Here is a 27255-nt window from a genome sequence, read left to right on the forward strand (position 1 = left end):
GTATAAGAGTAAGTGGATGAGTGAGTGAGAAAAGGAGAGTGAAAAATTCAGCCACCACAAACCAAACCCAGCACTCCCTACCCTCTGAACAGCAGGCTTCTGTGCTTGAATTCTGCTTTGTCAGCCTCTGACCAAAGCTCAATCAAAACACTATGAATACAACAAAGAGATTATCAATTATTCCCAGGCCAATCTGAAACTATTCTAATCCCGTCATGCCCTGGTGTAGCGTGAAGTTATTTCCCCCACTAATGGTTAAGGTGATCTAACACTTGCACTTGACTCCCCCCCCCCGTACTAGCTCGGACTTTGCTGATAGCTATTTTATTGAGGAGAAATGTACTTAATATGAATGTGATCTGTGGTTGTCCCATCTAGCTATTTTAAGATGAATGCACTAACTGTAAGTTGCTTTGGATAAGAGTGTCTGCTAAAATAAAGAATACGTAGGTAAATGGTTAGGATTGTAGGAGAGATCCTAGATCTGTACCTCAGGAAAACTTTACCTTTAAAAGTTGGCACGGGGTACCTGGATCGAGTTGATGTGCATGGGTATGCGGTAATTAAGGTAGATATGTACGTATACAGTGCATTCGGAAAGTATTCAGACACCTTGACCTTTTCCACATTTTCTTATATTACAGCCTTATTCAATTGTTTTTCCCCTCATCAATCTACACACAATACCCCATAATGACAAAGCAAAAAATGAAAAAAATGAAATATCATATTTATATAAGTATTGAGACCCTTTACTTAGTACTTTGTTGAAGCAACTTTGGCAGCAATTACAGCCTCAAGTCTTCTTCGGTATGACAATACAAGCTTGGCACACCTGTATTTGGGGAGTTTCTCCCATCCTTCTCTGCAGTTCCTCTCAAGCTCTGTCAGGTTGGATGGGTGTGTCGCTGCACAGCTATTTTCAGGTCTCTAGATGTTCAATCGGATTCAAGTCTGGGCTCTGCCTGGGCCACTCAAGGACATTCAGAGACTTGTCCCAAAGCCACTTCAGCATTGTCAGTCAGGTTTGCTCCAGACGTGATGCTTTGCATTCAGGCCAAAGAGTTCAATTTTGTTTTCATCAGACCAGAGAATCTTGTTTCACAGGGTCTGAGAGTGTTTAGGTACCTTTTGGCAAACTCGAAGTGGGCTTTCATGTACCTTTTACTGGGGAGTGGCTTCCGTCTGGCCACTCTACCATAAAGGCCTGATTGGTGGAGGGCTGCGGAGATGGTTGTCCTTCTGGAAGGTTCTCCCTTCTCCACAGAGGAACTCTGGAGCTCTGTCAGAGTGACCATTGGGTTCTTGGTCACCTCCCTGACCAAGGCCCTTCTCCCCCGAATGCTCAGTTTGGCCGGGCGGCCAGCTCTACGCAGAGTCTTGGGTGTTCCAAACTTCTTCCAGTGGAGACCACTGTGTTCTTGGAGACCTTCAATACTCCAGAAATGTTTTGGTACCCTTCCCCAGATCTGTGCCTCGACACAATCCTGTCTCGGAGCTCTATAGACAATTTCTTCGACCTCATGGCTTGGTTTTTGCTCTGACATGCACTGTCAACTGTGGGACCTCATGTAGACGTGTGTGTATTTCCAAATCATGTCCAATCAATTGATTTACCACAGGTGGACTCCAATCAAGTCGTAGAAACATCTCAATGATGATCAATGGAAGCATGATGCACCTGAGCTCAATTTCTAGTCTCATAGCAAAGGGTCTGAATACTTATGTAATAAGATATTTCAAACATTAAAAAAACTAACTATTTTTACTTTGTCATTATGGGGTATTGTGTGTAGAGTGATGAGGAAAAAATACATTTAGTCCATTTAAGAATAAGGCTGTAACGTTAAAAAAAAATTGATAAAGGGAAGGGGCCTAAATACAAACGAGTTAGTGCAGAAAGGGTCAGATGCAGATAGTCTGGGTTGGTTAACTATTTAACTAACTATTTAGCAGTCTTATGGCTTAGGGTAGAAGCTGTTCAGGGTCCTGACTTGGTGCATCAGTACTGCTTGCCATGTGGTAGCAGAGAGAACAGTCTGACTTGGGCGCAGTGTCCTGCTACGCACCAGTGTGTTCTGTGCACCACATGCTTATTACTTTAGTATTCTCCCAGCACAGTGCACAATACATTGTAAAGTTATAAACAGTTCTGCATAGGGGTAGCTAGGGGAGACAGGCCTACCCCTTCACAGACACACCCCACTCTGAGCCAGCTTGCTTCTTCTCTTTCTGTCACTATCAAACTATCAAGGAATTCTGTAATCAAACAGGAATGAAAATAAATTCTTCCTTCTTTTCCTTTCTTTTTTAAATATCTGAAAGGGGCTTTCATGGACTGCTGCATAATGTCGGTTGTCATAGCAACAGCCTCCCTCCTGGGAGGGAGGGGCTGCAGAGTGATCCCCTTAGTAACCAAGGCCACGCTGGGAATTGAGCGCGCGCGGGATTCCCGAGCACGCAGAATAGAAATGAGAGAAAGAGTTACTGTATGTTTCAGGTTGGACATGATAATAATAGTTTTGAAATTGGACATTGAAAGGAACAAAACTTTTCACAGTTTCAGAAAAGTGTCAAAAGATTGTGATTTTAGAGGCAGAGTTTGCAAACATTCTTGAGTTTGATTAGGCTATGTGAAATAATTACTGTGGAAAGGGAGAAATTACAAAAGTATAAAAAATAAAACAAATCTATATAATATGTAATATTTATCATCTAAATATTTGTATGTTAATGCATAGACTGTAATATAATAGAAAAACAAAAAACAAAACAGTCAATTATCTACCCTGTCACACAAAAAAAAAATCACAAAAGCAGCATGCACTTGAATAATGTATGAAATATAGTTTATTTTTGTACATCTGCTTCGCACATCCAGTGAATGTAATATTGATGGCGTTTTAAAGCGGATTGGGTTGATGCATGTGTGTATTCCGCTGGGATTGCCTCCTTGCCTCGCTTTTTTGGCAGATCAGATATGCCTTTAAACCTGCAGCATAGAACCAACCCACTGCTTCATTTCTCCTGAAATTGACAGAGAAGGAAGGGGCGCACAGTTTTTGCTCCTCTCTCCTAAATATTGCCCTGGGGATACTGACCGACAATACATACATTCTCTAACAAAACGTGAGTATTTTTCAGTTTATTCTTGGAGGGATACTCCGATATCTGTTCAATGTGTTCGTTGTTTGTTGCGTCATTGTAAATTATTGCAATTAGTTTTATCAAACGATGTAGTCTAGAGCACATTCATGGGACACATGCATTATTTTTCGAAGATTGTTTCAGTAGCCTATTTCAACGTTGAAAGTTGTTTCATTGTTTCAGTTACTCTCACCACTTGCTTTATCAGCGCAAGAAAGCAATGCGTGTCATATGCAGTCTTGTTTGATTCCATGTATTTGTATGGTTTGACTTGTTGTAGGCTATTCTCATGCATTGTTGTCATATGTTTGCAAGGTCAATGTTATTCACACTACTTCACCCCTTGAATGGCTTGGTCCTTGTCCTTTTTTCCCCCTGGGTTCCTTGAACAATCTAAATAAATCATTCGTTTTGAATTGAGTGCTTGGTTGACATGAAGATAACAGATATCCTTCTGTAGCCTACTGGGTATCTTGTTATTTCATGACCATTGTTTTTGTTCTGGAAGTATGCCTTCTCAATTCATAAGTACATGACTTAGATCAAAGACGAATCCTTGCATTTCACTTTTTCCCCCCAGGGTCTGTGAGCTAGGTCCTTTCTTTTCTTAATATACTGTACTGTACCTACGGTAGAGTATGCATTGACATAAGATAATGGAGAAGAGCTGAATTGCCTAGTCTTGCTTGGCTCCTGTATGCAGACTCATGCCTCGTGAGTGATGCTGCTAACTACCATTTACAGGAGATAGCCCTATCTTCCTTATACAGACGGACACAACCTCCATGCACTGATCCAAGTTCAGCTTTATTATAATGGTAAAGTTTAGGATCCAGGTATAAGCTGATCCCAGAACAGTGATCAGGAGTAACCTCTGGAGCCTCTATTTTCTTCTGAGTATAAACTGGCCTGCGAACAGTTGTCATGCACTGCTGTATCCTGAACTTAACAGTAGGGTGTCATTTAGCCTTGTCAGAGGTGATTTTGTCATTGAAGGGTTTTGAAGGGCCATCATCTGTCTGATTGGGTAACATGGTATTATAGGTGAGGGATGCATGGATGAAATGCACCTGAGGCCATATGTATCAAGGGTCTCGGAGTAGGAGTGCTGACCTAGGATCAGGTCCCCTCTGTCCATATAATGTAATTCATGGTGATCTAAAAGGCTAAACTGACCATAAATCAACACTTGATCCGTCCAGGACAGGACTAGAGTATGTAGGCCTGCGCTGGGTTAAAACTATTGATGCTATGTTAGCATTTTAGGTTATTCATTTCTTGTCCTCCTTGTTTTTGTTGCATAATTTTTTTAAACTTGCAATGGTCACAATATGTGATTGCGTCAGCTTACTTATTTCACTACTGTCATTGTAGGTTGCTGGATAAGATGTCTATGGTTGCACGTACTACTATCTCATTTGTTGTTCTCTTTCATTGAGACTCATTCATGAAGTTTGTGAGAAATCCAGGCATTCTTCCATTCACACAGTAGTTTGGTATGCTCCAGTGGACTTCACATGAATTAACCACCTTGCTTCAGTCACGGCTTCACACGGCTTCATTCAATTTACATTCGTTTTCCTCAGACCCCCAGTTCCTCTAAGGAGATTGTGTCAGTGAGCGCACTGTAAAGTCTTATTCCATAAACTCTCTCTCTCTTTCTCTTTTCATCTCTCTCTCTCTCTCTCTTCATCTCTCTTTCTCTGCCTCTCTCTCAATTCAAAGGGCTTTATTGGCATGGGAAACACGTTCACATTGCCAAAGCAAGTGGAATAGATAACAAACAAATGTGAAATAAACCGTCTGAAATTAACAGTAAACATTAGGTTTCAAAAGAATAGACATTTCAAATGTTATATTATTTGCTTTGTACAGTGTTGTAACAATGTGGAAATAGTTGAAGTACGAAAGGGAAAATAAATAGACAGATAAATATAGGTTGTATTTACAATGGTGTTTGTGCTCCACTGGTTGCCATTTTCTTGTGGCAACAGGTCATAAATATTACTGCTGTGATGGCACACTGTGGTATTTCACCTAATACTGTAGATATGGGAGTTTATCAAAATTTGTAGTTCTGTGTAATCTGAGGGAAATATGTGTCTCCAATATGGTCACACATTTGGCAGGAGGTTAGGAAGTGCAGCTCAGTTTCCACCGCATTTTGTGGGCAGTGGGCACATAGCCTGTCTTCGCTCGAGAGCCAGGTCTGCCTACGGCGGCTTCTCTCAATAGCAAAGCTATGCTCACTGAGTCTGTACATAGTCAAAACCTTCCTTAATTTTGGGTCAGTCACAGTTGTCAGGTATTCTGCCACTGTGTACTCTCTGTTTAGGGCCAAATAGCATTCATGTTTTGCTTTGTTATTTGGTTAGTTATTTCCAATGTGTAATTACTTAATTATCTTAGGGTTTTCTCATGATTTGGCTGGGTTTAATTCTGTTGCTGTCCTGTGGCTCTGTGGGGTCTGTTTTTGTTTGTGAACAGAGCCCCAGGACCAGTTTGCTGAGGGGACTTTTCTCTAGGTTCATCTCTCTGTAGGTGAGTGCTTTGTTATGGAAGGTTTGGGAATCGCTTCCTTTCAGCTGGTTGTAGAATTTAATGTCTCTTTTCTGGATTCTAACAATTAGCGGGTATCGTCTCTCTCGCGCTCTCTCTCTCTCTCTCTCTCTCTCTCTCACTCTCTCTCTTTCTCACTGTTTCTCACTCTAACCCCCTCTCCTCCCAATCTCTTTTCTTGGATGGCTGCCCACCACACTGGCAAAGTCCTCCTTGTCACATCACTGGCTCATGAATGCAGTAACTATTTCTCAGAAACAGGAAGTAGCGTGGGACGGGTGCTGCAGTATGTTGGCAGGATGCGGGTTCCTCCTCTACTGCACCAGTGCAGTGCAGCCCCAGAGCTGGACCTGAGGGATTGTTTTGCTCTTCTCATGGCCTACATATATTGTATTTTGGGGGATTGTATATGCAGTGTTTCTCATTTCAGGAGTAGGGAGAAGTTGCCCCTAGACACGGATCTTGGGTCAGTTTAACATTTAACACAAGGTTAGGAATTAGGGTTGGTAATACCCAGGGGGTGCAGGTTTTTGTTATTTCCTAGTATTAACACACCTGATTAGCTTCATCAAGAGTTTGGTGATTAGTTGATGAGTTGAATCAGATGTGAAGTGAGATAGTACTGGGCTAGAAAAAAAACTTTTGCAACCTGCCGGTTCCCTCCAGAAATGTATTGAGAAACACTGCTACATATATTTAGGAAGGAGGAAGGTACCAGTCACTATGCAGTTCACTCCTTTATACGGGCCCTTGCAGATTTTAAGGATCGGATGGGTATAAGAATGTTGCAATAGTGCTGCATAGACTTCTGGTCAGTTAAATGGAGTTTCTGACATATTGCTTATTCACATTATTTACTCATTAGATTTTAAAGGAGACATCAATAAGACTTAGTGTCTAGGTTAATCTCTCTAATGCATGTATGGAAAATACCCACTCACAACAAGTGTATTTCCCAGTCATACCAGTAGGAGATGTCAATGGCTCACAAAAGGAGCATGAGCTCATGAGTCAATGCATGAAATACACCATTGTACCGAAAGTCTCCCACACACAACTTCACAACAACAAATTAGATGGTTATCTAGGGTCAGTTTTGCATTTCCCACAGTAATGGTTAATGTAAGGATTGGGGGAGGGGAAGCTGATCCTAGATCTGTACTGTAGCTAGGTGAAACTTCACCCCAGAGTATGATGGAGATGCTGGAGGTGTAACACTGGAGTGTTCTCTTGCTGTTTGTGATGCTGTTTATTATGAGTGACACACACACACATTGGAGAGGTTAAAGTACATTTTGATATAGTGGTGCTGGAGACGTAGCAGCATATCATTCACGGGTGGCCTACTACCCTCTGTACTGTATTACATGCATACAGACTATCCTACCGATCCTCGACTTCGGCGATGTCATTTACAAAATAGCCTCCAACACTCTACTTAGCAAACTGGATGCTGTCTATCACAGTGCCACCCGTTTTGTCACCAAAGCCCCATATATGCTCTCGTTGGCTGGCCCTCGCTACATATTCGTCGCCAGACCCACTGGCTCCAGGTCATCTATAAGACTTTGCTAGGTAAAGCCCTGCCTTATCTGAGCTCTAACAACAACTGGTCACCCTAACAACACTGCGCTCCAGCAGGTATTTCTCACAGGTCATCCCCAAAGCCAACACCTCGTTTGGCCGCCTTTCCTTCCAGTTCTCTGCTGCCAATGACTAGAACAATTTGCAAAAATCTCTAAAGTTGGAGACATATCTCCCTCACTAACTTTAAGCATCGGCTATCTGAGCAGCTCACCGATCGCTGCAGCTCTACACAGCCCATCTGTAAATAGCCCATCCAACTACCTACCTCATCCCCATATTGTTTGTATTTACTTTTTTGCTCTTTTGCACCCCAGTATTACTACATGCACATCATAATTTTTCACATCTATCAGTCAAGTGTTAATTTTCTAAATTGTAATTACTTTGCTACTATGGCCTTTTATTGCCTTACCTCCTTACTCCATTTGCACACACTGTATATAGATTTTTCTATTGTATTATTGACTGTACTTTTGTTTATTCCATGTAACTGTGTTGTTGTTTTTTGTCGCACTGCTTTGCTTTATCTTGACCAGGTCGCAGTTGTAAATGAGAACTTGTTCTCAACTCGCCTACCTGGTTAAATAAAGGTAAATAAAAAAAACATACATACAGTTGAAGTCTGAAGTTTACATACACCTCAGCCAAATACATTTAAACTCAGTTTATCACAATTCCTGACTTTTAATCCTCGTAAAAATTCCCTGTCATAGGTCAGTTAGGATCACCACTTTATTTTAAGAATGTGAAATGTCAGAATAATAGTAGAGAGAATTATTTATTTCAGCTTTTTCTTTCATCACATTCCCAGTGGGTTAGCAGTTTACATATACTCAATTACTATTTGGTAGCATTGCCTTTAAATTGTTTAACTTGGGTCAAACGTTTTGGGTTGCCTTCCACAAGCTTACCACAATAAGTTGGGTGAATTTTGGCCCATTCCTCCTGACAGAGCTGGTGTAACTGAGTCAGGTTTCGAGGCATCCTTGCCTGCACATGCTTTTTCAGTTCTGACCACACATGTTCTATGGGATTGAGGCCAGGGCTTTGTGATGGCCACTGCAATAGCTTGACTTTGTTGTCCTTAAGCCGTTTTGCCACAACTTTGGAAGTATGCTTGGGGTCATTGTCCATTTGGAAGACCCTTTTGTGACCAAGCTTTAATTTCTTGACTGATGTCTTGAGATGTTGCTTAAATATATCCACATAATTTTCCGCCCTCATGATGCCATCTATTTTGTGAAGTGCACAAGGCCCTCCTGCAGCAAAGCACCCCCACAACATGATGCTGCGACCCCTGTACTTTACGGTTGGGATGGTGTTCTTCGGCTTCCAAGCCGTTTTTCCTCCAAACATAACGATGGTCATTATGGTCAAACAGTTAGATTTTTGTTTCATCAGACCAGAGGACATTTCTCCAAAAAGTACGATCTTTGTCCACGTGTGCAGTTGCAAACCTTAATCTGTCTTTTTCATGGCAGTTTTGGAGCAGTAGCTTCTTCCTTGCTGAGCAGCTTTTCAGGTTATGTCGATGTAGGACTCGTTTTTACTGTGGATATAGATACTTTTGTACCCGTTTCCTCCAGCATCTTCACAAGGTCCTTTGCTGTTGTTCTGGGATTGATTTGAACTTTTCGCACCAAAGTACGTTCATCTCTAGGAGACAGCTCCTTCCTGAGCGGTATGACGGCTGCGTGGTCCCATGGTGTTTATACTTGCGTACTATTGTTTGTACAGATGAATGTTGTATCTTCCTGCGTTTGGAAATTGCTCCCAAGGAAGAACCAGACTTGTGGAGGTCTACAATTGTTGTTCTGAGGTCTTGGCTGATTTCTTTTGATTTCCCCATGATGTCAAGCAAAGAGGCACTGAGTTTGAAGGTAGGCTTTGAAATACATCCACAGGTACAACTCCAATTGACTCATATGATGTCAATTAGCCTATCAGAAGCTTCTAAAGCCATGACATCATTTTCTGGAATTTTCCAAGCTGTTTAAAGGCACAGTCAACTTAGTGTATGTAAGCGCGCACGCGCGCACACACACACACACACACACACACACACAAACACAATAGCTTGTTTCCATGGCACCCATAATTTATTGGTGTGATGTGGTGGCTGGTAAAATGGGTCAATGTACCCTGAAAAGGTGTCTCGTAATTGTTTACAGTCAGAGAAGCAATAGAGTAGATTTAGGACAAGTGACTGAACTGATGAGTTCTCTTAGCGAAGAAGATAGTTGTGTAAATGGATGAGCTATGCCTGACCTCAATGCTGTATCTAGGATAATAGTGTGTGTCTGTGTGTGTGTTTTTCTGTCTGTCTGTCTGTACATGTCTAGGTCTGTGTGTGCGTACTGTAGTTCCAGGGCTCTCATCTTGCAACCAATCCAAGCATGAAATAGCATGTAAGCTCTCTGCCCACTCATCTCATCCTCTCCGGGTTCAATGCTAACAGAGTCTGCTTACAGCTCTCTGTCTGCATCCCAAATGGGCTCTGCCCAAAAGTAGTGCACTAAATTTGGGACGCAGACTCTGTTTCTCTCTCCAAGCAGATTTATACCAACTCCCTTCTCTTATCTCATCTTCCGCTGAGGCCAACATACGTGAACTTTCATTCATTGAAGTTTCTCCTAACCATTGAATCCTGATCAGATATTGTTCCATCCACATTATGGGGATTATTATTTTGTATGTGAAAAGGTGATTCTAGGAGTTTGTCTCAATAGTCTAATGTGGATTCCTCTCGTTGGTTCCTCTCCCTATTTTGTTCTAATCTCCACTGACTGTGGTGAACGTATTCTTTTTTTATTAAAAAAAAAAATATATATATATATACACTGCTCAAAAAAATAAAGGGAACACTTAAACAACACAATGTAACTCCAAGTCAATCACACTTCTGTGGTAGCATGACACGCAGTCTACAACCCACACAAGTGGCTCAGGTAGTGCAGCTCATCCAGGATGGCACATCAATGCGAGCTGTGGCAAGAAGGTTTGCTGTGTCTGTCAGCGTAGTGTCCAGAGCATGGAGGCGCTACCAGGAGACAGGCCAGTACATCGTGGAGGAGGCCGTAGGAGGGCAACAACCCAGCAGCAGGACCGCTACCTCTGCCTTTGTGCAAGGAGGAGCAGGAGGAGCACTGCCAGAGCCCTGCAAAATGACCTCCAGCAGGCCACAAATGTGCATGTGTCTGCTCAAACGGTCAGAAACAGACTCCATGAGGGTGGTATGAGGGCCTGACGTCCACAGGTGGGGGTTGTGCTTACAGCCCAACACCCTGCAGGACGTTTGGCATTTGCCAGAGAACACCAAGATTGGCAAATTCGCCACTGGCGCCCTGTGCTCTTCACAGATGAAATCAGGTTCACACTGAGCACATGTGACATGTGACAGTCTGGAGACGCCGTGGAGAACGTTCTGCTACCTGCAACATCCTCCAGCATGACCGGTTTGGTGGTGTGTCAGTCATGGTGTGGGGTGGCATTTCTTTGGGGGGCCGCACAGCCCTCCATGTGCTCGCCAGAGGTAGCCTGACTGCCATTAGGTACCGAGATGAGATCCTCAGACCCCTTGTGAGACCATATGTTGGTGCGGTTGGCCCTGGGTTCCTCCTAATGCAAGACAATGCTAGTCCTCATGTGGCTGGAGTGTGTCAGCAGTTCCTGCAAGAGGAAGGCATTGATGCTATGGACTGGCCTGCCTGTTCCCCAGACCTGAATCCAATTGAGCACATCTGGGACATCATGTCTCGCTCCATCCACCAACGCCACGTTGCACCACAGACTGTCCAGGAGTTGGCGGATGCTTTAGTCCAGGTCTGGGAGGAGATCTCTCAGGAGACCATCCGCCACCTCATCAGGAGCATGCCCAGGCATTGTAGGGAGGTCATACAGGCACGTGGAGGCCACACACACTACTGAGCCTCATTTTGACTTGTTTTAAGGACATTACATCAATGTTGGATCAGCCTGTAGTGTGGTTATCCACTTTAATTTTGAGTGTGACTCCAAATCCAGACCTCCATGGGTTGATAAATTTGATTTCCAGTCTCTCACTTTTGCCGCTTGCTATAGACCTCCCTCTGCCCCCAGCTGTGCCCTCGATACCATATGTGAATTGATTGCCCCCCATCTATCTTCTGAGCTCATGCTACTAGGTGACCTAAACTGGGACATGCTTAACACCCCGGCCATCCTACAATCTAAGCTTGATGCCCTCAATCTTACACAAATGATCAATGAACCTACCAGGGCACCCTCATAGTAAACACGGGCACCCGCATAGATGTCATCCTAACTAACTCGCCCTCGAAAATATAACCTCTGCTATTTTCACTCAAGATCTCAGTAATCAATGCCTCATTGCCGGCATCCGTAATGGGTCTGCAACCAAACGACCACCCCTCATCACTGTCAAACGTTCCCTGAAACATTTATGCGAGCAGGCCTTTCTAATCGACCTGGCCGGGGTATCCTGGAATGACATTGACCTCATCCCGTCAGCAGATGATGCCTGGCTATTCTTTAAAAGTGCCTTCCCCACCATCTTAAATAAGCATTCCCCTGTCCAAAAATGTAGAACTAGGAATAGATATAGTCCTTGGTTCACTCCAGACCTGTCTGCCCTTGACCAGCACAAAACATCCTGTGGCGTTCTGCGTTAACATTGAATAGCCCCCGTGATATGCAACTTTTCAGGGAAGTTAGGAACAAATATACACAGGCAGTTAGCTTTTCTAAGGCAAGCTTATTCAAACAGAAATTTGCAACCTGTAGTACTAACTCAAAAAAGTTCTGGGACACTGTAAAGTCCATGGAGAATAAGAGCACCTCATTCCAGCTGCCCCCTGCTCTGAGGCTAGGAAACACTGTCACCACCGATAGATCCACTATAATTGAGAATTTCAATAAGCATTTCTCTACAGCTGGCCATGCTTTCCACTTGGCTACCCCATACCCCGGTCAACTGCCGGCACCCTCCACAGCAACCCGCCAAAGCCCCCACCATTTCTCCTTTACCCAAATCCAGATAGCTGATGTTCTGAAAGAGCTGCAAAATCTGGACCCCTACAAATCAGCTGAGCTAGACAATCTGGACAAACATACCCTTGTAAAACTGACCATCCTACCGATCCTCGACTTTGGTGATGTCATCTATAAAATAGCCTCCAACACTCTACTCAACAAACTGGATGCAGTCTATCACAGTGCCATCCGGTTGTCACCAAAGCCCCATATACTACCCACCATTGCGACCTGTACGCTCTCGTTGGTTGGCCCTCGCTTCATACTCGTCGCCAAATCCACTGGCTTCAGGTTATCTCCAAGTCTCTGCTAGGTAAAGCCCCGCCTAAATCTCAGCTCACTGGTCACCATAGCAGCACCCTCTCGTAGCACGCACTCCAGCAGATATATCTCACTGGTCATCCCCAAAGCCAATTCCTCCTTTGGTCGTCTTTCCTTCCAGTTCTCTGCTGCCCATGACTGGAACGAATTGCAAAAATTTCTGAAGCTGGAGACTCACATCTCCCTCACTAGCTTTAAGCACCAGCTGTCAGAACAGCTTACAGATCACTGCACCTGTACATGGCCCATCTGTAGCCCATCAATCTACCTACCTCATCCCCATAGTGGTATTTATTTATTAATTTATTTTGCTCCTTTGCACCCCAGTATCTCTACCTGCACATTCATCTTCTGCCAATCTACCATTCCAGTGTTTAATTGCTATATTGTAATTACTTCGCCACCATGGCCTATTTATTTCCTTAACTTACCTCATTTGCACTCACTGTATATAGACTTTTTGTTTTCTTTTGTCCTACTGTATTATTGACTGTATGTTTTGTTTATTCCATGTGTAACACTGTGTTGTTGTAGGTGTCGAATTGCTACGCTTTATCTTGGGCAGGTCGCAGTTGTAAATGAGAACTTGTTCTCAACTAGCCTACCTGGTTAAATAAAGGTGAAATAATATTTTTATTTTATTTTTTTAAAACAGACTCTTTAATCCCAACCCTCAGCCCATCCCACCTATCACCAATAGACCGCCTTTGTTTGGTTTCCATGTATTTTTCAATTGTGCTGTGATGTTTTACAACGTTTTTAAATCTTTCTGATCTTATATTATCCACAGATTGTGAGCCAAAGATGAATGCCTTTCCTACGAGTATTATTATATAATTTATTGACTGACTATGGCTTTCCAGATCACCCAACACTGCTATTTGTAAGCTTAATTTTAAGTGAATGTTGTGATTTCTTTTTTTAACCATTCCTGAAACTGTGACCAGAAAGCTTGGGGCAATATCAGAATAAAGGATCTGTTGATTCTGTCTCTAAGCAACCAAATCTACAGAGCTGAGATTGTTGCCCCTCCATATATATTGCATTCTGTTGGTGGCAAGAATTTTATATAATAATTTAAATTGAAAAACTCTTAAGTGTTGAGTAAAGTGTCGTTTTTTGTACCAGTTCATAAACCATGTGCCATGGAATTGGTACATCGAAAATCTCCTCCCATTTATTTTGCAACCTGTATGGTGCAGCTGTAAACATTTTTGTCCTCAGATGACACTGGTATATTTTTCTATTTATGCCATTTCCTTTCAGCTAATTTGTATCTATAATAGGAAAACAAAGGAAGGAAAACAAATTCCCTACCTTCTCACTTTTCCACTTGCCTCCTTAATTTGTGGTATTGCTGAATTTGGTTGTAAATTTGGATTGGGCAGATATTCCCATATATGTTCGATAACTGCACATGTGACATAACTCCTCCATTTCTATTCATAATATCATTAATAAACATAATACCATTTTTTTTAAATGATCCATAAAGAATTAGTTTAGCCATAACATTTGTTGTAATATTTGTTCTATCATTTCTGGAGGATCAAACCGAAATTGTAACCAGTTTTGTATGGCTTGTTTAAGAAAGGGTGATACTTTAAGTAAATTAGTCGGAAATGAGAAATTGTAATCTGTATGAAGGCAAAAAAGCTATTTTTTTTAACAGAGGATGCGCTTTTCTTAATAATCTACTGGAGAAGCATTTTGGGTTTAAGTATAATTTATGTATGAGTGAAGCTTTTATTGAGTGGTTTAATGCTTTAATATTTAATCATTTCAGCCCCCCAAACTCATATTCATTATATAAATAGGCACGTTTAATTTTGTCTGGCTTAGCATTCCAAATAAAATGAAACATGTTTTTTTGCTTTTATGATTTAAAACATCATCTGGAGTAGGCAATGCCATTAGTAAGTAAGTAAACTGTGATAGTTTTGTAAAATCAATGTATTTTTACCTCTCCATGGTTGCAAAATCATTTTATTTTTGCTAACTTTCTATTGAAATTAATTGTGTTAAGTTCATTTATATTTTTTGCGATATTTATTTATTTATTTATTTGAGATATGTTTACTTCACCATCCGCCCATTTTATTGGTAAACTACAAGGTAGTGTAAACACTTTTTTTTTTACGATCCAATACGTAATATGGTAGGTTTTAATCCAGAGAGACTAGAAAAGTGACTTAGAATCATCAGCATACATCGACACTTTTGTTTTTATCCCCTGGATTTCTAACTCCTTGATGTTCTTGTTGGATCTTATTTTAATAGCTAGCATTTCAATGGCCATAATAAATAGATATGGAGACAATGGACAGCCTTGTTTTACTCCTCTTTATAGCTCAATACTTCCTGAGAAGTAACCATTGTTTACTATTTTACATCTGGGGTTGATGTATATAAGAGTTTCACCAAAATGTATTCCAGGCATTTACAGTGGGGAGAACAAGTATTTGATACACTGCGGATTTTGAACGTTTTCCTACTTACAAAGCATGTAGAGGTGTGTAATTTTTATCATAGGTACACTGTGAGAGACGGAATCTAAAACAAAAGTCCAGAAAATCACATTGTATGATTTTTAAGTAATTCATTTGCATTTTATTGCATGACATAAGTATTTCGTCACCTACCAACCAGTAAGAATTCTGACTCTCACAGACCTGTTAGTTTTTCTTTAAGAAAATTCGTTACCTGTATAAAATACACCTGTCCACACACTCAATCAAACAAACTCCAGCTGCTCCACAATGGCCAAGACCAGAGAGCTGTGTAAGGACATCAGGGATACAATTGTAGACTTGCACACGGCTGGGATGGGCTACAGGACAATAGGCAAGCAGCTTGGTGAGAAGGCAACAACTGTTGGCGCAATTATTAGAAAATGGAAGAAGTTCAAGTTGACGGTCAATCACCCTCGGTCTGGGGCTCCATGCAAGATCTCACCTCGTGGGGCATCAATGATCATGAGGAAGGTGAGGGATCAGCCCAGAACTACACGGCAGGACCTGGTCAATGACCTGAAGTGAGCTGGGACCACAGTCTCAAAGAAAACCATTAGTAACACACTACGCCGTCATGGATTAAAATCCTGCAGCACACGCAAGGTCCCCCTGCTCAAGCCAGCGCATGTCCGGGCCCATCTGAAGTTTGCCAATGACCATCTGGATGATCCAGAGGAGGAATGGGAGAAGGTCATGTGGTCTGATGAGACAAAAATAGAGCTTTTTGGTCTAAACTCCACTTGCCGTGTTTGGAGGAAGAAGAAGGATGAGTACAACCCCAAGAACACTATCCCAACCGTGAAGCATGGTAGTTGGAAACATCATTCTTTGGGGATGCTTTTCTGCAAAGGGGACAGGACGACTGCATCGTATTGAGGGGAGGATGGATGGGGCCATGTATCGCGAGATCTTGGCAACAACCTCCTTCCCTCAGTAAGAGCATTGAAGATGGGTCGTGGCTGGGTCTTCCAGCATGACAATGACCCGAAACACACAGCCAGGGCAACTAAGGAGTGGCTCCCTAAGAAGCATCTCAGCGTCCTGGAGTGGCCTAGCCAGTCTCCAGACCTGAACCCAATAGAAAATCTTCGGAGGTAGCTGACAGTCCATATTGCCCAGCGACAGCCCCGAAACCTGAAGGATCTGGCGATGGTCTGTATGGAGGAGTGGGCCAAAATCCCTGCTGTAGTGTGCAAACCTGGTCAAGAACTACAGGAAACGTATGATCTCTGTAATTGCAAACAAAGGTTTCTGTACCAAATATTAATTTCTGCTTCTCTGATGTATCAAATACTTATGTCATGTAATAAAATGCAAATTAATTACTTAAAAATCATACAATGTGATTTTCTGGATTTTTGTTTTAGATTCCATCTCTCACAGTTGAAGTGTACCTATTGCTAAAAAAATACAGACCTCTACATGCTTTATAAGTAGGAAAACCTGCAAAATCGTCAGTGTATCAAATACTTGTTCTCCCCACTGTAAATATAAATTCTAATTGTACTATTTCAAATGCCTTTTCAAAATCTGCTATGAAGACCAGACACATGTTTTCTTCAATGTTCCATAATGTTCAATTGTTTCAAGTAATTGTCGTATATTATCTCCAGTATATCGTCCATGTAAAAAACCTGTCTGATCAGGATGAACAATATCTGGTATAACCTTTTTATTCTATATGTTTGCAGTAATGAAATCAGTGTAACGAACCTCGTCCTCCTCTTCTGAGGAGGAGTAGCGAGAAGGATCGGAGGACCAATTTGCAGCGTGGTAAGTGTCCATAATGTTTATTAAAATACATAAACTGAACACTACGAAATACAAAACAATAAACGTAAAATGAATGAAACAGTCCCGTATGGTACGAACACAAACACGGAAGACAAACACCCACAACCCAAAAGTGAAACCCAGGCTACCTAAGTATGATTCTCAATCAGGGACAACAATTGACAGCTGCCTCTGATTGAGAACCATACTAGGCCGAACTCAAAAACCAACTTAGAAAAACAAACAGACTGCCCACCCAACTCACGCCCTGACCATACTAAAACAAAGATAAAATAACAGAACTATGGTCAGAACGTGACAATCAGACCACCTTGTTGAGTACCTGAAAGTCTACCATTTGTATAAGAGTAATTAAAACATGCTAATAATGGTTCTTTGAGTACATCAAAAAAGGTCTGATATACCTCTACTGGTATATCGTCAAGCCCGGGTGTTTTTCCAGACTGAAAAGATTTTATTGCCTCAAAGTTCCTCTTCTGTAAATTGGCCTTCACACTGGTCGTTCTGTAAATGTGTTAATTTTACATTATTATTATTATTATTATTATTATTAAGAAATAAATCCTTGCAGTTATCATCATTCAGTGGAAATGTAGACTGAAAAGAAACATATGCTTAAAATATTTTGCTTCCTCTTTCAAAATATAATTTGGTGAATCATGGATAACTCCATAATTTGTAACGAGTTTCTGTCAATTATTTTTGGTAGAATGTCTGTGTTGAAAATGTTTGCATTTTTCAAAATTTTTCCATCCAATTCACCTCATTTTTGTAATACATTACACTTGATTGTTCTTGAATAACTACCTCCATTTCTTTTTGTTTTTCCTCTAACCTATTTTGTGTCTCTATAATACAGTTTCCATTACCATCTACCGCCACTGTTACCTCCTCTATTTCCTTTATCAGTCTAATCTCTTTTGACCTAAACTGTTTTTGTTTTAATGATGAGTATTGCATTCAATCGCCTCTAAAAGTGCATTTGAAAGTGTCCCTTACAATAAGGGGATCTGCTGTACCTATGTTGCACAAAAAAAGATATATATTATGAATTATTTTGTTTTAGCTAAGAACAAATTGTCATCCAATAGGCTTTGATTACATTTCCAATATCCCCGCCCACATGGAAATTCTCTAAGAGTTTTTGGAGGCCAATTTAGATGGTGGTCTGATCGCATTCGGTCTCCTATTAATACTTTTTAAAACTTTTGATGCCAGCAAGAACGAGACTAGGAAGTAATGAAGACAGCTAGCTTGATTAAGTCTCCTCCGTGTATATCTCACTAGGTCAGGGTTTTTCACCCTCCATATATCCACTAGTTCTAATGTATCCATGATCTTTGATCTCCTTAAGTGCCTGAGGGTAATGGTTTGTAGAATGACTTCCTTTATGATCCATTGAGTTACTTAAAACCGTATTATGTTCTCCCACCATAATAATAGATTATTTCGTTGCTTATGAGCTCAATAGATTATTATATATATTTTTGAAAAAGTGTGGATCATCATTATTTGGCCCATATAGATTAATTAGCTAGATCTGTTTTTGGTCCAATAGCATATTCTAAGTAATCCATCTTCCTTGCGGATCTGTCTGCACAATCGGATCAAAATGTGTTTTAATTAGTATAATCACCCCTTTTGAGTGTCTTTGCCCATGACAAAAATATATTTCTCCCTCCCAGTACTTTTCCCACCCAACCTCATCTATATTTGTATTTGTAGTTTCCTGTAAACAATAGATATTATATTTTTTCTGTTTTAGCCATGTAAAAATTGATCTTTTTTTATGATCTGCTAAGCCATTACAATTATAACTTGCTATACTTATTTTCCCACTTACCATAATGATACCCAAGTTTAAATTATACTTACCACAACCAATGTTTGTAAACTAACCATTTAAAAAGCACCATGATGATTTAAGTGTCCATATAGTTGTACCATAATAATTAGCACTGTTAAGCATACTGTAGCTGCAACTTTGTAAACCTCCAATTGTCCTAATATTACACCCACTAAAACCTCCCCCCATATCTAGGTCTGTTGTTACTAAGACCATCAGACCATCTCCCTGACACTCCTCATTATATCCTTTTTGTATTCCGACAAAAAAAAGGAAGAAAGATTCTAATGGCCGCTAATGACTGCAAGTAAAAATGAGTCTTATCACATTATATCCTCTTGTATCGTGCCATGGCTGTGCCAGAGCCGACCGCAAGCCAACCCCGGGCACACCCTTATAGGAAAGGAAAGTTATACTCACAGTCGATTCTGACACAGCCACGGCACGACAGCCAATAAAACATGCAGTACTGACAATCCAGAGCGAGTAAACCTGTAAATCCAACACATTGTGTTTTTTATTCCAGGGTCATATTGTCATATCACCTCAGCTGTTTTACACATTGTACACCATGTTCGGCATGATCACTCAACTGTTTTTCACACTTGCTGTTGTATCCCAGTAAGTGTATGTTTGTTATATAGAATGACCAGTGGACATTATCAGAGAAGCCCTTCTACCATCTATTAACACAGAGGCCAGCTAGGCTGTACGCAAACCTCTGAGTCAACCAAGTACACTATGTCCCGATGTACAGGGTCTTAAGGGTCTTAATCCTTTTAAGTGAAGGTGGAAGTGGTTAGGGAGGAAACAAATGCATTTGGTGATTGCTGCAGGCATTATTAGGCTCTGCCAATAGCATTACAGTAGGAGGGAGAGAGGAAATTCCCCAAGGGCAGGTCTGAGGCATAGGGAAATATTGGCTAGAGAGTATGTGTGTGTGGTGGGTTTTTTGAAGGGGGGGAGATAGGGCTAGGGATCTCTGTATTTTTCTCGGTCTGTATGTCTGTCTGCATACATGTATTTTATGTTTGTTCGTGTGTGTTGACAACATGAGTTTTTATTTCATTGTCCAGTGCGGTGCTGCAGTTCCAATGGCTGTGCTGTGAGAGACAGGGAGATTGAAGGATATTTAAGAGGAATGCTTTGTTGGCATCAGTGGCACCAGACCCAAACAGGATAGACTGAGTTAGCCTTACTGCCCTCTGTGCAGAGAGTGGTCCTTCTGCTGTCTGACAAACACTCCCACAGCACTGTTCACCAGACTCTTGCTGTTGTTTTCAAGACCCCAGGGAGCTTCAGTGAGTGGCATGTTATTATGACCAGTGCTCCCTTGATCCTGGTGATTTGTAGGTAAAGTCATTTTGAGGAAGTAGTATATCTCTCCCCCGTGCCTTAACATCCTATCTTTGTTTGGGGAGAATTCTCCCTGCCCTTGTTCACTCCCCTTCACACATCTGAGTAAAAGCAACATGGCAAAAACTAGTTGGAGCTATTGCTTACACCTACTCTGTCGTTTCAGGTCTGTGGACCACAAACCACAAGGCTACTTTGACAACCTGTTGGTTAATGAACAAATAAATAACCTACAATGTTTATCCTTACCAAACTCATTTCCCAGAGTGCTGTGTTTCTGCTGGTGTTTGTTATTTCCTTTCAATTTGTGTCCAGTTAAGATATAGACAACAAGGAGGGGGATTCCTAACTATTCAATTACCTTAAATGATCAATCAATGGCAAGGGAGTGAGCGAAAACGTGCAGACACTCCGCCTTCCAGGATTTGAGTTTGACCCCTGCCTTAGACAAACAAGCAGAGAGTGAACATTTGGGACAGCCAAATAATAATTAATAAAATAAATTGGTGCTCAATTTGCTCTCTACTGTATTTTTGCATGTATTTCATGAGTATGGTATTTTAGTGAAGACTTTGCAAGAAGTGATAATATAATTCTTAATTGGCACAACTTTAGTCAATAGTCTGCATATTCATTCATCATCCACTAGTGTTTTGCTCCAGGCCTTGTAAGGCCAACAACACTTCAGCTTTTAGCTCTGTAGTGGCTTTGCTTCCTGATCAATAACTGTGTTCAGACTGCACACACAACTATACCAATGTGACTCAGTACTTTTCCAAAGGATGCTGGGATGTCAGCTGGGTAGTGTTCTTGGTGTATGTTCATTAGACACTAATCTGAAGAAATGGGACTGAAACTGGGAGGGAAATTTGATTTGACTTGAACTCCGATAAAAAATGCTTGTTTTTGTTTTCTGTTACAAAATGTTTCGCCACTTTGTGCCCTAATGAACACGACCCAAGAAGATGCTGGAGGGGCCTGGTACTGGACTCCTAGTGCCCTGTTCCATTTTGGCAACTAGACCCTTCCCTTAGCCCCCACCTCTGCTGTTCACAGATCTGAAATTACTTGATCAGTGAAAACAGTAGGCCTAATAGTGCAAATTAAGCATAGCCTATTTCGTGAGATAGGGGGGAAGCCATTGCCATATTGCTTCCACTTATCCAGTCCGTCCACATCTGTGAACACTGAATGGGTAAGAATATGGGGTAAAGGCTAGGGACTTAAATGGAACCGAATCCAAAACCGTCACAAAACACTCCCTGTCGATTTAATAATCTACTGATAAAGGCCTATTCCACAAAGGACTAGATTTTCTACTTTATTGCCCCAAACTTAACAACCTCTTGACCCATGCTTTTCCCCAGCCTCAGGGGCTTTGCCTACTATTTAGTACTGTTTTGCTCACTTTGGTTCTTGTATTCATTTTCTCTGGTATAATTCAAAGCATCACTGCTGAGCCCTTCTCCTGCTGGCCTGCCATATAACTAAGAAATGGAAGATGCATGCAAAGAGCAGTAAAGGTTGATTCTCTTTTTCTGTTTCTCCATTAAAAGACTGTGCTGTTGCCGCAAGGCTGAAGTTAGTTATTGGACACCACTTTGTGTAAATACCTTTTGGGAAATGCATTACTACCATATTGTTTCTATTACAACGACGTACTAATCTCTGGTTAGTGAATGGTTGGCCAAAATATTCGTTTTTTTGGCCAACCATTTACTCAGACCTATCATCAGAGGTGTGTAGAAGACCATGGAACCGTAATGGGGGAGAACTCAACGACCGCTTGTTTGGTTTTGAGGGCTAATGGAGCGTGCAGATGTTTTTACCGCCACTCTTCATCGGGGACTTTATGTAGAGGTCCTGAAGTTTAAACCAGTTAATTACCTCAGCAATGACAAATTCAATGTACTGCAATGTTTTTTTAGGCACTGGAAAAGGTGCCTGATTCATTCAGTACTGTTCTATATACATACATTTATGTCAAATGGGATCGCATGCTGGTTCCACATCTTACGACAATGCATTTATTATGTACTTTTATAATTATAATACTTTTACCTTGGATTGAATAGAACTGAAATAGATTTACTATATTTCACCTGGTGAGTCAGTATAAAACATAAACACCATTGTAAATACAAATATTACCATCCCTTTCTAACCATGCAGAACATGCTCTTCTAAAACATGACATTCAAATCATGAGTGGCTTCCGGCATGTTCTGTTTGTTTCCCCCCCTCTCCTCTCCTCCTGTTACACATCCCTTACTCTCTCCCTCCTTATCTAGTGAAGTCTGTTGTTTTCTGCCTGTAACGCCTCTGGCCCTGTGGGGCTACAAGCCAAACACACACACACACACACACACACACACACACACACACACACACACACACACACACACACACACACACACACACACACACACACACACACACACACACACACACACACACACACACACACACACACACGTGTGGCCACCCCCAAGCCTCACTGAGCTCTGCGATTGGTCATTGCCTCTCCCCTGACAGTGATGCCCCTCCCTCCTGCTGCGCTCAGCTGGTGGCTTCTCTGTCAGTCTGTTTGCATTATCGTAACAGCTCCAGCCTCTCACACACATACGCTCCCTCACATACATACACACACACACACACCATGTCAGAGATGAGACGGATTATGTGACAGGGAGATCTGTGTGGACGTTCTCACATACCGAGAGGGAAGAGAGAAGAGATAGAAACAGAACAGCCATGGAGTTCAAGTAAGTGGTGTTTTATGGGCTTGGAGAAGGGAGGATGGAGAGAGAAGGGAAAAACGAGGGACATTGACAGAGAGAAATGAAGAAGGGAGGAAGTTGTATTATCTGCATAGTGTCTCCTTTGGGGGGATAGTTGGGTGTGTGGTGTAAAGTCTGTGTACGTCACTAACTGTGTGTCTCTGTAGGTCTGCCCCTCTAACACAAACAGTCAGAGATAATTAGTTGACTAGACACATACAATGTCAAGGGAAAGATCCATAGGTGACATCCTCATTTCACTAAAATACCTTATATCTCTTGAAATATTACTGGGACTATTTTCTTGAATAGTAACATCCTATCACAACACTGAGCAATGGTTTGGTGGCTGAATGTTGAACTTAGATCTTTCTGTGTGTACACATAGCGTGTGTGTGTGTGCATTCGTTTACAGTATTTTTGTTTGTCAGGTGTTTGACACTTGCAGTTGTTCTCCCATTGTGTGTGTGTGTGTGTGTGTTTATCAGCGTGGGCAGGCTGTAGACTGACGCCCATGCGAGGAAACCAGACACTGATGATACATTGATAGGAGGAGGGCTGTGAGAGTGTGGCTTGTATCCCAAATGGCACCATTGTCCCTATATAGTACACTACTTTTGCCCAGAGCCATATGGGCCCTGGTCAAAAGTAGTGCACTAAATAGGGGGGCTCTGGTCAAAACTAGTGCACTACATTGGGAAGAGGGTACCATTTGGGACACGGCCTGTGTATCAATTGCTGGGGTGATGAAACTTGATATCTGGGGGTTGCACTGGTCCACTGTTCATCATGCAGACAGTTCTGGGCAGCTATATGGGCTACAATGGGTGTGGGGGTCTGTAGCGAGTCAAGCCCTGAAATCTTAAGTGGGTTATGATGCGATACAATCAAATTCCAACCATATATTATAATGAAATATGCTATTTTAAAGATATTTTCCTATTTTCATGGGAGTTTATCTTGCTTAGAATATATTTGTGAATTAATGAACTATTTTAGTGAGGTCTGCTTTGTATTTCATCTTATGAAATGATATTTCCTTTGCCTATTTCCCTTATTGTTCCATGAACTGTTTTCTTTATATCTATCTGATAATCTCTTGGTTGATATTGAGTCAAGTGGTTTATATTGTGTTCATGTTAGCTCTGAAACATTTAGCCTTTTTATTTCCATTTAGCTAATACATTTGTGGTTGAGTGTGCTAAGGGATAGTTTGCATCAAAAACATGAAAACATGCTCAACTCATTACAGTTTTTTTGCTCTGTACTGATCGTGCTCTATCTTGAAAACTTGACTGCTGGCGTGCACTGTTTTGGGGGATAGTATTAGCAGTGGACTAATGAACAAAATACCAAAAGACAGTTTTTCAGTGAAGTGATCCTTTAACAGTACTGCTTCTCAGTCTCACAGATGCAGTGTATTTCATGGTATGGCTGACTGCTCAGTGACGGCTGAAATGGGAAGTGTATCTGACTCTGGTTGACAGATGTGCAAAGTCCATGTTTTCTGTTGCACTGACGCTAGCACAGTTGTACTCTGTAATTTAAGGTGACTGGAACACACACACACACACACACTGACTCTTCTCATTGACATATCTGCTATCCTCAGACAGTGCTGTCGCTAGATGTGTAGAGTCAGTGTTATTGTCATGGACAGAGCACTTATGAAAAAGACAGGCCTTCACAGATACACAGCAAAGGGGAAAAACAATGTTCAACATTGAGTACAAAGGCAATGTTTGAGTATTCTTCTCAGTAAAGCACGCATACCGGGATATAGCTATATTCCTCTGACTAACAGGGAGTGGGAGAAGAGATGCAGTATATTGAGCATTCGGAACATTCCCTGAACTGCTAGGGGTCAATATTACCCAGCAGGCACAAACATGGCTGCCATGGCATTATGTAACAACATCTAACAGCATCAGGATGCCTTTTGGTTTAAACCGCAATGACCAAAGCCTCTATCTATAGCTGTGGGTGGGAGATGGTCTTAATATACTTGTGGGTGGGAGGATGAGAGAGATCTGTACCATCCCCCTTCCCCTCCCGATATCTCCATGATCTCTCATCATCCCATCCCTACTGCGTGGGCCCAGTGGATGCTTTAGATTTGTGTGTGTCCACGCACAGAGTGGGGGTGGGGGACTTAACGCACCCTTTCCAACAAACACACATTGAACTGACAAATCCCTCTCAACAAAGAGAGATTGAGATGAAAACACTGCGGTATAGATAGCCAAGATGAGGATTATCCTGACAATTAAGCAACAATTTCAACATAATAGATTTTAAAGGGACAATTAGCAGTTGATTGTCCCTTTAAACAGATGCCTCAAGTCCTCAATTGGCAGCTTCATTAAATAGTACCCACAAAATACCAGTCTCAAGGTCAACAGTGAAGAGCCGACTCCAGGATGCTGACCTTCTAGGCAAAGTTCCTCTGTCCAGTGTCTGTGTTCTTTTGCCCATCTTAATCTTTTATTTTTATTGGCCAGTCTGAGATATGGCTTTTTCTTTGCCTAAAAGGCCAGCATCCCAGAGTCACCTCTTCACTGTTGACATTGAGACTGGTGTTTTGCGGGTTTCTCAAACTAGACACTAATGTATTTGTCCTCTTGCTCAGTTATTCTACTCTCTTTCTACTCTAGTTAGAGACAGTCTGCGCTGTCCTGTGAAGGGAGTAGTACACAGCGTTGTAAAAGATCTTCAGTTTCTTGGCAATTTCTCGCATGGAATAGCCTTCATTTCTCAGAACAAGAATAGACTGACGAGTTTCAGCAGAAAGTGCTTTGTTTTTGGCCATTTTGAGCCTGTAATCGAACCAACAAATTCTGATGCTCCAGATACTCAACTCGTCTGAAGGACAGTTTTATTGCTTCTTTAACCAGGACAACAGTTTTCAGATGTGCTAAAAGGGTTTTCTAATGATCAATTAGCCTTTTTAAAATTATAAACTTGGATTAGCTAACACAACGTGCCATTAGAACACAGGTGTGATGGTTGCTGATAATGGGCCTCTCTACGCCTATGTAGATATTCCATAAAAAAATCCGCCATTTCCAGCTACAATAGTCATTTACAACATTAACAATGTCTACACTTGTCACGACTTGTTCGGGCAGAGTTCGGCGGTCGACGTCATCGGTCTTCTAGCCATCGCCGCTCCACCTTTCATTTTCCATTTGTTGTCTTGTTTTCCCTCTCACCTGGTTCACATTCCCTCATCAGACTAAATGTATATTACCCTCTGTTTCCCCCATGTCTGTGTGTGGAATTGTTCTTTGTGTAGGGTGTTACGCTACAGGCTGGCTTGCGCTAGGTTTGTTTCAAACCTAGGTTTGTTTGTTTTGTTTAATCCAGTTTATGTTACCGTGGTTGTGCTTTGTGCTGACTTGCCTGTGCCTTTGGGCCAGGGTGTATATTAAAGTTCTCCTGTTATCACCCATCTCTGCTCTCCTGCGCTTGACTTCCCTGCAACCAGTCACACAGAATTCCACTCCTATCAATGGAGTCAGCAGTAGCGGGTGGAGATAGAGGAGCGCGTCCAGGAACACGATTCCTCACCATCTCAGCGCTGTCATGGACCGTGTCGTCCAGATTACACAGGGAGTCCCTCCAGCGCCCCCACTAGCACAACAGGGGTCTCCACTACTCGCCTCCCCTGCACTCGGCCCCAGTGGGATGGGTCTCGCCCTTCCCAGGGAGTTTGATGGGATGGCGGCACGCTGCCAGGGGTTCCATCTCCCAGCACCACCACTCCGGTGCCTATGGAGCCAGGGGGGTGCTGCACTCAGGGAGGCCGGAGGGGGGGCTTTCACGTGCACCATCTGTGGCTGCAGAGGTCACACGGTCGGTCGGTGTCGGGTTGGTTCCTCTGGGAGTCGAGGCAGCAGGCAGAGCACTCTGGCGTCATCCCAGGTGAGCTTGCACCATTCTCACCCAGAGCCCTCTGTTGCCCACCTGTTTTTGCAAGCCAAATTTCATGAATTTTCCCAGCATTCCCAAAATAAGGCGCTCGTCGATTCAGGCGCGGCGGCTGGGAATTTTATCGACAGAGCATTCGCCCATAGTTTAGTGATCCCCATTGTTCCAGTGGTTAGGCCCTTTCCAGTTCACGCGTTGGACAGTCGACCATAAGGGTCCGGCTTTATCAGGGAGGCTACCACTCCTTTGGTCATGGTGATGCAGGGGGTCACAGGGAGAGAATCAGTCTCTTCCTCATTGACTCTCCTGCGTTTCCCGTGGTGCTAGGCCTTCCCTGGTTAGCCTGTCGTGACCCCACTGTTTCATGGCAACGGAGGGTTCTCACGGGGTG

At 42.1% G+C, this 27255-nt stretch overlaps 1 protein-coding gene across 3 annotated transcripts in view; it reads left to right on the top strand.

The window, feature by feature from the left end:
- Positions 1 to 3016: 3016 nt before the first annotated feature.
- trim2a (tripartite motif containing 2a) overlaps positions 3017 to 27255 on the top strand; it is a 96138-nt gene continuing 71899 nt past the window's right edge. For 2 of the 3 annotated variants that reach the window (XM_020497044.2, XM_031837614.1), the window contains exon 1: positions 22742 to 22919. The gene's annotated coding sequence lies outside the window, so the exon portion shown is untranslated. Of the gene's footprint in view, positions 3130 to 22741; positions 22920 to 27255 lie in introns of those variants that run through there. The other variant, XM_020497046.2, reaches the window with a different exon arrangement.

Source organism: Oncorhynchus kisutch, linkage group LG12 (assembly GCF_002021735.2).
Source record: "Oncorhynchus kisutch isolate 150728-3 linkage group LG12, Okis_V2, whole genome shotgun sequence".
Classification (NCBI taxonomy): Eukaryota; Metazoa; Chordata; class Actinopteri; order Salmoniformes; family Salmonidae; genus Oncorhynchus; species Oncorhynchus kisutch.